Source organism: Heteronotia binoei, chromosome 1, assembly GCF_032191835.1.
Source record: "Heteronotia binoei isolate CCM8104 ecotype False Entrance Well chromosome 1, APGP_CSIRO_Hbin_v1, whole genome shotgun sequence".
Classification (NCBI taxonomy): Eukaryota; Metazoa; Chordata; class Lepidosauria; order Squamata; family Gekkonidae; genus Heteronotia; species Heteronotia binoei.
The window spans coordinates 279,276,383-279,291,367 of NC_083223.1; the positions used below are offsets into that span (position 1 = coordinate 279,276,383).

The following is a 14,985-nucleotide window of genomic DNA, read 5'->3' on the forward strand; positions in this document are numbered from 1 at the left end:
TTACCAAAGAATTGAAAGTGAGTAAAGGAACAAGGCAAGGATGCCCGCTATCACCATTGTTGTTTATAATGACTCTTGAAATTTTGTTACAACAAATTCAAAAAGATGAAAAAATAGAAGGTCTAAAAATTAGAAGATTCTCTTATAAATATAAAGCTTTTGCAGATGATATAGTGTTCATAATGGAGAATCCGGTTCAAGTGTCACCACTGCTGATAGCTAAGATAAAAGAATACGGAGAACTAGAAGGATTATACATAAATAAGGAGAAATCGAAATTCCTCTGTAAAAACATGCAACCAAATAAAACAAACGAACTACAAAAGGTGACAGGTTGTGAAGTCACAACCAAAGTTAGGTACCTTGGAATAGAGATAACAATGAAGAACATTGATTTATACAAAAACAATTATGAAAAACTGTGGTGTAAGATGGACAAAGATTTGATGAAATGGAATAAACTCAACTTGTCCTTACTGGGCAGGATAGCTGCAATCAAAATGAATATTTTGCCAAGGATAATGTATTTGTTTCAAACCATCCCGATTGTAAAAGAAGCAAAACAATTCAACAAATGGCAAAGGAAAATCTCTGATTTCATTTGGGCCGGAAAGAAACCAAGGATAAAGATGAAGATCTTAACGGATGCCAAAGAGAGAGGAGGTTTTCAACTTCCCGATCTAAGACTATACCACGATGCAGTTTGTTTGACATGGATAAAAGATTGGATAATGCTGTTAGATAAAAAACCTTTGTGGTTAGAAGCTCACGGAAATAGATTCGGCTGGCATGCATACATGTACTATGGGAAGAATAAAATGGATGGTTTTTTCTCTCACCACTATGTCAGAAATACATTACTAAATACTTGGATAAAATACAAGAAATACGGGGACGAGAGAAAACCATTATGGATAGTGCCAGCAGAAGTAATAAAAATAACAGCTGATTCTGAAGAAAAAAGAGAAATGTCATATAACCAACTGCTTAAGATTCAAGGAGACAAAATTGAATTAAAAACCTCAGAAGAGCTAAATAACAATTATGATTGGTTTCAAATGCAACAAATTAAAAGTTTGATGGAAAATGACATAAAATCAGAGGGGATTAGACGAGAACAAACAGAACTGGAAAGAGTCCTGTTAGGTGACAATGAAAAATTGATATCAAAAGTATATAAGTTATTATTGAAATGGTCTACAGAAGAAGAAGTAGTAAAGTCTCAAATGGTCAAATGGGCAATTAATGTGAATAGAGAAATACAAATGGAAACATGGGAGCACCTCTGGAAGAACTCAATGAAGATATCAACTTGTCAAAGCATTAAGGAGAACTGTTTTAAAATGATGTATAGGTGGTATATGACTCCGAAAAAATTGGCTAAGATAAGTAAGAAAATGTCGGATAGATGTTGGAAATGTAAAAAACATGAAGGTTCTTTCTTCCATATGTGGTGGACATGTGAAAGAGCGAAAGAATTCTGGAAGATGATACAACAAGAAATCACCAAAATTTTGGGCTATGATTTTAAGAAAATTGCAGAGACGTTTTTACTTGGATTACAATTAGAAAAATACCCAAAAGAAGACAGGACTTTAATTTGGTACCTGTTATCAGCTGCTAGGACTTTGTACGCGCAGCTTTGGAAGCAAGAAAAAATACCAGAGAAATGGGAATGGACCATGAAAGTTTTATCGTGGTGTGAAATGGACAAATTAACCAGAACACTAAGAGACTATGATTTAGAGATATTCAAAAGGGAGTGGAGAAAATTTAAAGGATATATGGAGAAAACTTGGAAAGTAAAGAAATATTGGACATTTTTTTAGTTGTAAGAATATATATACGGAACTTTGAGCAATCAGAAGTGCCTTTAGTATGGATTTGAACTTATAACCTCGGGGAAGTCAACATTGGAGGGAGGGGGGATGGAAATGTCATATGGGTTAATGTGAAAAAAAAAGAAAAAATTAAGAAATAGATAAGCTTTGTAACCATATGCTACCAATAAATTGTTTAAAACAAGAACTCTTAATTTTGGTCCAAACTTCAAAAAGAGACTTACGTATTAAGTGATTTTTAAAATAGTTTTGTGGTTTTTCAATGTACCATAAATTTGCATGCCAACCTGCCTGCAAATCAAATCCTTCTAGGGCTAGTAAACGACTGTCATCCAAGATTACCCACTCCTTTAACCACACGGTTGTGCATGCTAAATGATAAATCTCATAATCGGGAAGGCCCAGACCTCCGTTCTCTTTTTTATCTGTTAGAATCTTCCATCTAACCCTGGGTTTCTTTCCCTGCCATATAAAGATTCTTGTCATTTGATTTAACTTAGTAAAAAAAACCTTCCTGACTGCAAAATTTGCCATTTGAAATAAAAATAAAACTTTGGGCAATATATTCATTTTAAGTAACGCAGCTCTACCCATTAGTGAAAGTCTCAAGTTACTCCATTTTTTTAACAATAAATCTATTTCTTCCTTATTACCTCATTTAGGACTTCCAAGGATAAAATAAATAATAGCGGAGAGAGAGGACAGCCTTGCCTTGTGCCCTTAGTGAGAATTATCTCTTCAGTCAGATCTCCATTTACTATTATTTTAGCGAATTGTTTATCATAGATTGCTCGAATGTTATTTATAAAAATATCTCCAAAATTCGACTTCTTTAAAAGTTTGATCATGAAATTCCAATCCAAATTATCGAACGCTTTTTCTGCGTCGAGAAATAGAAGCGCTAATTGTTTGTCCCTGTTAAACTCAAAATATTCTAAAACATTTAAGAGCATCCGAATATTTGTTCTCATATACCTTCTTGGTAGAAACCCAGTTTGGTCAGGATGAATGACTACTCTCAAAATCTTCTTTAGTCTGTTGGCCAATACCGCTGTAAATAATTTGTAGTCTATATTAAGCAGGGATATTGGACGATAGTTCCTAATATCATCCGTTTCTTTTTCGGGTTTACTTCCAGGATTCTGGAATTTTGGCCGAAAACCACACCTCATCCGTTAGATTTTTAAAGACATCTATAAGATTTTCTTTAAAAGTTATATAATATTCTGGAGGAATACCATCAGGACCTGCAGCCTTGTTTCTTTTTAGTTTGGTCCAAACTTCTTCAATTTCGCACATCGTTATCGGATCACTTAAAGATCACTTAAAGAACTCCTCTGATCCTCCGTTAACTTTATCTTTGCTTTATTCAACAAATATTCTTGTTTTGCCTTATTTTTCTCACTCTTAGTATACAAATTCTCATAATAGTCTCGAATTATTGTTTTCATTTCTTCCAAAACAGATGTGTGTTTTCCATTTTTATCTCTCAAAACTTTTATCACTTTCTTTTCTCTTTTTTTCCTAACTCTATATGAAAGCCATTTACCAGGTTTATTTGCATTCTCAAAAAATTGTGTTCTGGAATAAGCTATCTTTCTTTCCTTCTCCTCTAAAAAAAATCAAATGAATCTTATGTTGGAGATTTTTTATTTCAGTCCTAATTTTCTGTAGTGACGGATTTATCTTTAATTGTTTTTCTTTTGTTTTGACTAAATCTGTCCATTTTGTCAAAATTCTACTCTCCTCTCGCCGTTTATCTGCACTATAACTGATAACTAAGGGGATTGGACACAATTATAGAGATGGTACATTCCTCCCATTCATTGAAATTCTCATATCTCACCTTCCTTCCATAAAAGGAAGCCAAGGTGGCTCAAGAAAGAAAAGAAAAGGCAGACAGACCTGGGCAGAGCTATTCCACTTGGTGGGCACAGGGAGCCTCTGCCTCTTGGGGCAGCACTGAGCGCTGAAAGCCAGTTCCTAGGGGCCAGTAATCATGGTGAAATGTGGCTTCTGTGCCCAGGCTTATAGGGGCACTGGGCAGGCCCTGCGGGGAATAGGATGCTGAGGTAGGAATGAGAGGCTGTGGTCTGGCACCCCAGGAGATCGGGGGGAGGCCTTAGCTTGACGCTGATATTACCCTGGCTTCTCCAGAAACGCTCAAGTGATGTCTGGTTTTTGGTTGAATGTGATGGTGACATGTCATGTGATGTCATTTCCAGTCCCTTTTCCCACCACTAGACCTGACCTAAAGGCCCAACCAGCAGGAGAATGGGATTCCTGGGCTTTTGGTCTGATCCAGCAGGGATGCTGTGACCTTTGAACTCCAGAGTTCATAGGGCACATTCAAGTCTCACAGAAGCCTGAAATATGTTGGTGGCCTTTGTCACCCCTGAGGCTCATGCGTACTTCTCTTCTGCCTCTCCCAGAATTGAGTAAAAGAATGTGTTGCGTGTATGCAGGGCAAGGTTTCAGCCTCCTGGGAAGGGAGTGTGTGAAGAGGGGAACAAACCAGCCAATGGAATAGGAAGTCACGACTGACACCCTTCCTTGTTTCATCTTTCTCCTTCCTTCTTTCTCCTTCCTCCACAGGTAGCGGAGAGATGCTGTTGAGTCCTCATGCGTTTGGGGGTGTGGAAACAGTCCAGGTAGGGGAGATAAACAGGGAACAGCCTGGGGGGTGGCTTTTGCTCCTGCGGTTTCTACAATGGTCCAGGAGAGAGAGGCTATCCCCAAGTCAAGCCATACATCCTGTACCCTTTAGAGCAGTCCCTTCCAGTGTGCAGTCTCTGAGAACTAAATCTGCTTGTTCTTTCAGCGTCCCTTTTCCTTTGAGGAGGTGTCTGTCCATTTCACTCCAGCAGAATGGGCCCTGCTGGATCCGGGCCAGAGAATTCTCTACAGGGAAGTCATGCAGGAGAACTATTGGAGCATCATCTCTCTGAGTAAGGAAGATTTTCCAGAAGTGCCAAAGTTAGAACTTGGACAGCAGTACATCATTTTGAGGACTTTCCAGCTCCTTGCCCAGTGTTGTGGCCTTCCCCCAAGCCAGATAAGTTGTCCTGGTCAGAGACCAGAGGCAAAGGTGGGGATGAGAGACTGGTATGTAGCAGCTGCATGCCAACAAGCCAGACATGTCCAGGTGCTCACACAAATCCCAGAGCTGCGGGGTGGCTCTGGAACAGCTGTTGGTAGTGAGTGTTGGGCAGCCTGCAGCTCACCAGCCTGTTTGCTGGCTTCTGCAGACTCAGAGCCAGCCATGTGTGGCTCCCTTTCTCCTGAGGAGTCCTCTTCCCTAGGGGACTTTGTGGAGAGCTCAGGCTGGCCCACGACAGAACGCTGGGAAAGACTCTGGGAGGGGCCAGATCCTCATTTCTCTCTCACTAAAATTTACAACACCCCCTCTACTCCCCGCGATGGGATTATAAACATCCCCTTGAACTGAGATCAGGAAATGATCCCGTTAAGAACCCAAGCCTGGTCCCCCTGGGTTACTAGTCTTTGTACCGGAACAGCACCCAGTTCAGTCGGTTCACAAGGAGAGTGGACACAAGTCAAGCAGGGACTTTTAAAACTATATAAAGGTTTATACAGAATGTAAAAACAAGTCATCCACAGTTCTAAAGATTTATGAAGGATGTAAAAACAAGACGTCTGCAGCTCAGAAGAATAAGAAGATATCGGATTTATACCCTGCCCTTCTCTCTGAATCAGAGTCTCAGAACGTCTCACAATATACTTTATATTCTTCCTCCACAACACACACTCTGTAGCTAGGGATGAGAGAGCTCTCACAGAAGCTGCCCTTTCAAAGACAACTCTGCAAGAACTATGGCTAACCCAAGGCCGTTCCAGTAGCTTCAAGTGGAGGAGTGGGGAATCAAACTCGGTTCTCACAGATAAGAGTCCACACACTTAATAATAATAATAATAATAATAATAATAAATTTTATTTGTACCCCGCCCTCCCCTGCCGAAGCAGGCTCAGGGCGGCTAACAATACGGTGACCAATGGTGCACCAACAATAAAACAGTTACATTAGAAACATTAAATTAAACATTAATTAACCTTAAAAACCACTACACCTATGTTAGCCATTACACCAAACACTTAACCAGTTCAGCAACAGATAAACTATCTTATGTTCATGAAATGTCTGGCATTAGGTGGTACCTCTCCTTACAGCATATGTATTCCAGCTGTAGCCTAAGTTACTCTACATAGTGCAGTTCATCAGAAGAAAGCAAGAAACATCCAAGTGCACCAGCATGGCATGAGCATAAAGTCTGCATGGCCTCTCTCTGGTCTATACCGGTATTATACTTTCCACCCCTCTAGGATCAGGTGGCTCAAATGAGCCAATCAAGGATCCTCCAAGACGGAATCTTCCTGAGGCTGGTAGCACCATTCCCCTCCCCCTCCATCCTGATTACACAGCGGGATTAATCTCACAGTTAACCCATTACCAAAGTCTTGAGTCTGGCCTTGAAAGAGATAAGGACGTTACCTGCAGGGAGAGTCAAATCACGAACACCTGCAAGGCAGACCAGGCCTCTTAAGAATCCCGTTACGCCTTGCGGGGAAGTGGGGAGCTTTGCCTCACAGATCTTCCCCACTTGTACCAGTTGGAATTATGGGCTATGATCTCGACCACGGTTCCATCCTCCCAGAAGAATTTTTACTCTTGAATTTCTTTCCTTCCCCATATAAGAATGATCTCTCTCTCCCTCTCTATCTGTGTGTGTGTGTGCCAAAGAAGACCGAAGTGTAAGAGAGACGTTGGTGGAGAAAGACAAGAGTCTCGCATCTGAAGAAAGGCTGGAGAGTTTCTCGGGAGGATCCCAAGAACATGTTTCCTTCCCAAAGGAGGTGACTGACAGTGAGTACCCTTCACGGTTATGTCAAGAGAACAGGCAAGGAATAGCCATGGAAATTTCTGATTCACTTCTGAGCAACATTTGGCTTGTTACAGTCCTACAGCCTGCTGGGTAAAGAGGCCTTTTGGGAACTGGGATTTGGAGGGTCAGGAGTTCCTTCTGAGCAAGAGCTGTGGCTCTTGAGGGAATGAGGGATCCTTAAATATAATATATCCTAGGTATGTTGGGGGGGGGGGGGTTATGTCCAGGAAAGCTGGAGGAGGTGAAAGGGCCATCAATCCTTTCTTCCTAAAGTCACGTGGGTGCTTTGGGATCTTACCTGCCCCCTCAGGCATTAATGGGATCTCTTTATTTCAGCAGAGGATGATCAGAAGAATGAAGAGGGTGATGAACTTGATCAGCAGTTGCCAGAAGGAGTTAAGAATGAGGACTTGAGAGAAAACATCAGGAGTCGAGGCAGACCTAAGAAAATGAAAGTCAGGCATATAGTTGAAAAAAGAGATGTAAGATGGCGTATTGTACATTTTCCAAATCAGAGAATAATGAAGGCAAGTACATCCATTCAATGTGGAAAGTATTTCAAAAGTAGATCGGAGTTCTTTGTGCACCAAAGAACCCACAGAGGCGAGAAACGCTTTAGCCATCTTCAAGAACATAGAAAAAGCCACACAGGGGAGAAACCTTCTGAATGCTCAGAGTGTAAAAAGAGATTCACTCACAGTGGCCATCTTCAAAGGCATCAGAGAACCCACATAGGGGAGAAGCCTTTTGAATGCTCAGAGTGTGGAAAGAGATTCAGTCGGAGCAGCCAACTTCAAATCCATCAGAGAACCCACACAGGGGAGAAGCCTTTTGAATGCTCAGAGTGTGGAAAGAGATTCAGTCAGAGTAGCAGTCTTCAAAGTCATCAGAGAACCCACACAGGGGAGAAACCTTTTGAATGCTCAGAGTGTGGAAAGAGATTCAGTCGGAGCAGCCAACTTCAAAGCCATCAGAGAACCCACACAGGGGAGAAGCCTTTTGAATGCTCAGAGTGTGGAAGGAGATTCAGTTGGAATGGCAGTCTTCAAAGGCATCAGAGAACCCACACAGAGGAGAAACCTTTTGAATGCTCAGAGTGTGGAAAGAGATTCAGTCGGAGTGGCAGTCTTCAAAGGCATCAGAGAACCCACACAGAGGAGAAACCTTTTGAATGCTCAGAGTGTGCAAAAAGATTCAGTCAAAGTGCCAGTCTTCAAAGCCATCAGAGAATCCACACAGGGGAGAAGCCTTTTGAATGCTCAGAGTGTGGAAAGAGATTCGGTTGGAATGGCAGTCTTCAAAGGCATCAGAGAACCCACACAGAGGAGAAACCTTTTGAATGCTCAGAGTGTGGAAAGAGATTCAGTCGGAGTGGCACTCTTCAAAGGCATCAGAGAACCCACACAGAGGAGAAACCTTTTGAATGCTCAGAGTGTGCAAAAAGATTCAGTGACAGTGGCTATCTTCAAAGCCATCAGAGAATCCAAACAGGGGAGAAGCCTTTTGAATGCTCAGAGTGTGGAAGGAGATTCAGTCAAAGTTACCATATTAAAAGCCATCAGAGAACCCACACAGGGGAGAAGCCTTTTGAATGCTCAGAGTGTGGAAAGAGATTCAGTCAGAGTGGTTATCTTCAAAAGCATCAGAGAACCCACACAGGGGAGAAGCCTTTTGAATGCTCAGAGTGTGGAAAGAGATTCAGTCAGAGTGGTGATCTTCAAAAGCATCAGAGAACCCACACAGGGGAGAAACCTTTTGAATGCTCAGAGTGTGGAAAGAGATTCAGTTGGAGTGGCGATCTTCAAAGGCATCAGAGAACCCACACAGGGGAGAAACCTTTTGAATGCTCAGAGTGTGGAAAGAGATTCAGTCAGAGTGGCAGTCTTCAAAGCCATCAGAGAACCCACACAGGGGAGAAGCCATTTGAATGCTCAGAGTGTGGAAAGAGATTCAGTCGCAGTGCCAGTCTTCAAAGCCATCAGAGAACCCACAGAGGGGAGAAGCCATTTGAATGCTCCGAGTGTGGAAAGAGATTCATTCGGAGTGGCAGTCTTCATAGGCATCAGAGAACCCACACGGGAGAAACCTTTTGAACGCTCAGAGTGTAAGAAGAGATTCACTCACAGTGGCGATCTTCAAAGGTATCAGAGAACCCACATAGGGGAGCAGCCTTTTGAATGCTCAGAGTGTGGAAAGAGATTCAGTCGGAGTGGCGCTCTTCAAAGGCATCAGAGAACCCACACAGGGGAGAAGCCTTTTGAATGCTCAGAGTGTGGAAAGAGATTCAGTCACAGTGCCAGTCTTCAAAGCCATCAGAGAACCCACACGGGATAAACCTTTTGAATGCTCAGAGTGTGGAAAGAGATTCAGTCGAAGTGCCTGTCTTCAAAGCCATCAGAGAACCCACACAGGGGAGAAACCTTTTGAATGCTCAGAGTGTGGAAAGAGATTCAGTCTTAGTGCCAGTCTTCAAAGCCGTCAGAGAACCCACACAGGGGAGAAGCCTTTTGAATGCTCAGAGTGTGGAAAGAGATTCAGTCACAGTGCCAGTCTTCAAAGCCATCAGAGAACCCACACAGGGGAGAAGCCTTTTGAATGCTCAGTGTGTGGAAAGAGATTCAGTCAGAGCGGCCATATTAAAAGTCATCAGAGAGCCCACACAGGGGAGAAACCTTTTGAATGCTCAGAGTGTGGAAAGAGATTAAGTCACATTGAGCATCTTTAAAGCCATCAGAGATCCCACACAGGCGGGAAAACTTGAATGCTCAGAGTGTGGAAAGAGATTCACTCACAGTGGCCATCTTCAAAGCCATCATATAACACACACAAGGGAGAAACCTTTTGAATGCTCAAAGTGTGGAAAGAGATTCAATCAAAGTGGCTATCTTCAAAGGCATCAGAGAACCCACACAGGGGAGAAAACGTTTGAATGCTCAGAGTGTGGAAAGAGATTCAGTTACCGTGGCCATCTTAAAAGCCATCAGAGAACCCACACAGGGTAGAAATCTTTTGAATACTCAGAGTGTACAAAGATTCAGTCAGAGTGGCCATCTTCAAAAGCATCAGAGAACCCACACAGGGGAGACACCTTTTGAATGCTCAGAGTGCGGAAAGAGATAAAGTCACATTGGCCATCTTAAAAGCCATCAGAGAGCCCACACAGGCGAGAAAACTTTTGAATTCTCAGTGTCTAAAATGAGATTCCATCAGAGTGGCCATCTTAAAAACCATCAGAATACCCACACAGGGGAGTGACCTTTTGAATGCTCAGAGTATGGAAAGGGATTCAGCATGGCGGTCTTTGAAATCTAAGAATCCAGAGAATTAGAAATCATGGAACATCTTAGTTCATTGAAAGACTTCTTGAAAACATGAATCTACACAGAATTTTGGCCCTCAGCAGACAGACATGTTAAAAATAGGCTATTGAAGGAGCTTGAGCCATATTTGAAGCCCTCAAGTACATCCCACTATCCCACATGGTGTTAACGAAATGTCTAACCTTTCCAGGCAACTGGAAACTCGCAACTCATGATTAAGTGTTACGTTATGAGGAGAAAATAAAACTCATTTACGGGAGGGTCATAGCTCCTTAAAGAGATGATTTTTTGTTTCATGTAAATGGACGTTTTGTTTGCGGTGGTTTCTGGAAGTTTTTATGAGTTAAGCTTCAATAAATGTGTGAAAGGTTGGTGTGGCATGTCTTTTTTCAGTCGTTTTGCAGGTTGTTGAAAGTAAACCTGTCCTGACCTGGATAGCCCAGGAGGCAAGCCGGATCTTCAGATCTCGGAAGCTAAGCAGCAGTCAACTCTGGCAAGTATGTGGATGGGAGACCTCCAGGAAATATCTGCAGTCGGAAGTATAGGGGCAGGCTTTATTCAGCCACTTCTCTGAATATCCTCTAGGCCCCTAGTAGGGGTCAGTCACTGTAGGTCGCCCTAATCTCCAGGTGCAGAAACGCACACAACCACATGCATAATAAATAAATAGAAGAAGAAGAAAAATTCTCTTGCAGATGCTTGAAACCCACTCTATGGGCATGACTGATATTCGTGAATGAATGAAACCAACCCAGTTCTCCCCTATTCATGAGGTCGGTCAGTTGAAGAGTGTTGGGTTTAGACTTGGTGGGTCTGGGTTCAAATCCATGGTAAGAACATTAAAAAAGTAAGAGCATAAGAGAAGCCATGTTGGATCAGGCCAATGGCCCATCCAGTGGAACACTGTGCCAAAAAAAACCCCCCAGGCTCCTTCAGGAGGTCCATTAGTGGGACCAGGACAGTGGAAGCCATCCCACTCTGCCCCCACTCCCAAGCACCAAGAATATTGTGCATCATTGCTCTAGACAGAGAGTTCCAACAATATGCTGTGGCTAATAACCACTGCTGGACCTCTGCTCCATATGCTTATCCAATCCCCTCTTGAAGCTGGCTATGCTTGCAGCCGCTGCCACCTCCTGTGGCAGCGAATTCCATATGTTAATCACCCTTTGGGTGAAGAAGTACTTTTATAAGTTCTAGCCCAACTGCTCAGCAATTTTATTGAATGTCCATGAGTTCTCATATTGTGAGAAAGGAAGAAAAGTCCTTCTTTCTCTACCTTCTCTATCTCATACATAATATTGTAAACCTCTGTCAGGTCCCCCCTCAGTCAATGTTTCCTTAAGCTAATGAAGCTCTGGATGCCCTTTAGCCAGTCATATTTTCAGCCTAAAAGATCGTCTTTGACTTTCTTTCTCTCACTCCTCCGCATGCAGCTGGTGGTCTGCCCTTGAGTCGGTCTTAGTTCTCTCAGAGCTGTTCTCCCAAGACCAGTTCTCTGAGAGCTCTCTCAGCCCCACCTACCTCTCAGGGTGACATTTGTGGGGAGGGGAAGGGATGGAGATTGTAAGCTTCTAGGAGACTCCAAGAGAACGGCAGGGTATAAATCTAAAACTTTCTTCCTTATTACCTTTTCGGAGCTCCTGTGATTAGGGGGGTCTTGACTAAAAGAAAACCCACATTATTTACTAAAGGAAAATATGTTTGACAGAAATGTGGCGACCGAATACCAAATGTTCAAGGCTGTGCTCAACTTTTGGGGCTTCTCTTTTGTTTGATTTTTACCCATAGGGATAATTTGTTAACTGCCATTCTATGAAGCATCTGTTTGGCATTCAGAAGGTCCCAGATTCCATCCCCGGCATCTCCAGTTGAAAGGACCAGGCAGGAAGTGATGGGAAAGACCTCAGCCTGAGACCCTGGAGAGCCATGGAGAAGGGCCATAGCTCAGTGGCAGAGCATCTGCTCGGCATGCAGAAGGTCCCAGGTTCAGTCCCCAGCATCTCCCAGTTAAAAGGACCAGGCGGGAGGTGATGGGAAAGACCTCAGTGTGAGACCGTGGAGAGCCATGGAGAGGTGACATAGCTCAGTGGCAGAGCATCTGCTTGGCATGCAGAAGATACCAGCTTCTATTTCTGGCATCTCCAGTTAACAGGTCAGAGGGTGATGTGAAAGACCTCAGCCTGAGACCCTGCAGAACTGCTGCCAGTCTGAGTACACAAGACCGACCATGACGGCGTGAGAGTCTGGTTCAGTATAAGGCAGTGTTTTGTGTCTTTCTGCCTTAAAGAGTCCAAGGCAACCTCTAATGTATATGAAGTTCATAAAATGAAGTGTGTAAGAATACATCAATCCAACACATTTAAAATATCAGTTTAGGGCAGCTTTAATCAATTGCAGTCCTGTAGTCGTGTTCTGTTACCTCTTAAAGGCCGAAGGTGTGGGGTTCAAACACCTTCCTGGGGAGCTTGTAGAATTGTGGAGCTGCCACTGAAAAGGCCGTGTCGTATGTACCCCCAAACGGGCAAGGGAGGAGGGAAAGATGGGAACCACTGCTGGAAACTATTGCTGTGGGATGCCGTTAACCTCTCAAGTTTCCTAGATCTATCAGCGACGAAAGGTGTCTTGGTGCAGAGTTAGAGTCCCGTCTTTTTGAATCTGGGAGACTTGGAGCAGAATGGGCTTTCTCTGGCTGGCAGGCCCTGTTTCTTGCTGCCCTGGTTGTCCTCAACACCTGCCTCTCCATTCAATCACAGCTGCCACAGCCTGACTTCTGTAGGGATCGCCCGCCAGGAGGGTCAGGACTCCAAACTTCTCTTCCACAGCCTGCTGCAGCCCAGCCCCTGGTTGCCATGGGGACAGCTTTCTGCCTTGTACCCCCCCTGGGGGAGGAGCCAGTGGCCGGCAGACTGCCCTCCCCTTCCTCCTGGTGCTTCTTTTGCAATAGCATCTCCCAGACGACGGAGGTCAATGTGGCACAGAGAACCACTACCAGGATCCAAAGTAAGAAAGTGGTTATTTTAAAACAAATGTTCAACAGCATACTTTCAGCTCAGCACCAGACTGAGCAAAGATTGTAAAGAAAGGGGTAAAATGCAAACCCTCCTTCTGTACGTGCCCTAGCTGGGGTTGCCAATTCCCAGGGGATCCCCTGGTTTGAGCCCCCCCCCTTTCAGGGTTTTCAGAAAGCAGGGGAGGGGGTTGAATGTCCAATCAACACTCCATTATACTCTAGGGAGGCTGGTCCCCATAGGATATAATGGCCTTAGACTGTGACAGAAAAGCTATCCAATGCAGGGAGTTTTGACTCTGGGAAGCTAACTTAGAGGGGCTGGAAAAGAAGGAAGGAGTCAGCTTTACCAGGAAAAGGACAGGAATCACACCATGGATGCCATTGAGAGTCAAACTAGGCCTCACGGGTGACACAAGCCAGGACTCCAGTATGCACGAGCCAGGACTCAGGCGTCCAACCAACGGGACTCTTTGCCAGACACATGGAAGGTGGAAGGCACCTACAAAGGGCTCTGGTCTGTTCCGTTCAACTCCCGACCGCTGAAGGAAGCAGGACGCCTACTGGTTTTGGTGGCCAGTGGAAATGGACATGGATCCAGAGGAAGGTGCTAAGCGGACCCCTTGACATTGCCAGCGGTGAAAACAGAATGACGAAGACACTCTACCTCATCAGAGTTCTCCAGAGCCAAAGAAAGTGCGTTTAGGGTAAGTGCCACCTGTCCCAAGTGTGACAATGAGTCAGATTAGATGTCTGCATCTGATTCTTGCCACCAGAAGGATCCAGCCTGGCTCTTGGAGAGAGTAAGAGGAAGAGGGATCGTTCCCTTCCTAGAAAAGATAAATTCCTCTCCTGGCTGGTCTATCCCTTTTTTGTCCGGTTGCCATGAAGGAGGGGAGGAAGCTGGATTGGTCCAGTCATCCACCCACTGAAATCCAACGGAACTGGGAACTTCCAACTTTGCCCATTGGAATTTCAGGTGGATCTTTACGGCATTGGGGAGGGCAGAAGTGCCCCAGAGATTGGGGAGGGGGTCCTGATGAAATTCAAATGCTTGTTCCGTTTGCCAAATTGCCCTCGAAAGAGATGTGGGGGGATTTAGTTACGTGGCTAAAGATGGTGAATGCACGGGGTCAATACCCTGTGTATGCGAGATATAAGGGCCTTAGACCGTGACAGAAAAGCTATCCAATGCAGGGAGTTTTGACTCTGGGAAGCTAACAGGGAGTTTTGACTCTGGGAAGGTTTTCTGCTTTTGGCAATCTCTCTCATTCTCTCTGCTTTTTCCATTTCACTACGGTATTGGGATAATTGTTATAGAAACCCCGTATAGGAGATCACTTAGAGGGGCTGGAAAAGAAGGAAGGAGTCAGCTTTACCGGGAAAAGGACAGGAATCACACCGTGGATGCCATTGAGAGTCAAACTAGGCCTCACGGATGACACAAGTCAGGGCTCAGGTGTGCACGAGCCAAGACTTGGGCGTCCAACCAACGGGACTCTTTGCCAGACATATGGAAGGTGGAAGGCACCTAGAAAGGGCTCTGTTCTGCTCTGCTAAACTCCCGATCGCTGAAGGGAGCAGGATGCCTACTGGTTTTGGTGGCCAGTGGAAATGGATGTGGATCCAGAGAAAGGGGCTAAACAGATCCCTTGACATTATTGCCAGCGGTGAAAACAGAATGACGAAGACACTCTACCTCATCAGAGTTCTCCAGAGCCAAAGAAATTGCATTTAGGGTAAGTGCCACCTGTCCCAAGTGTGACAATGAGTCAGATTAGACGCCCGCATCTGATTCTTGCCACTAAAAGGATCCAGCCTGGCTCTTGGAGAGAGTAAGAGGAAGAGGGATCGTTCCCTTCCTAGAAAAGATAAATTCTTCTCCTGGCTGGTCTCCTATCCCCTTTTCGTC

At 44.2% G+C, this 14,985-nt stretch overlaps 1 pseudogene; it reads left to right on the forward strand.

Moving 5' to 3' along the window:
• Window positions 1–10,434, forward strand: part of LOC132586267 (zinc finger protein 420-like) — a 33,376-nt pseudogene extending 22,942 nt beyond the window's left edge.
• The last annotated feature ends 4,551 nt before the right edge of the window (window positions 10,435–14,985 follow it).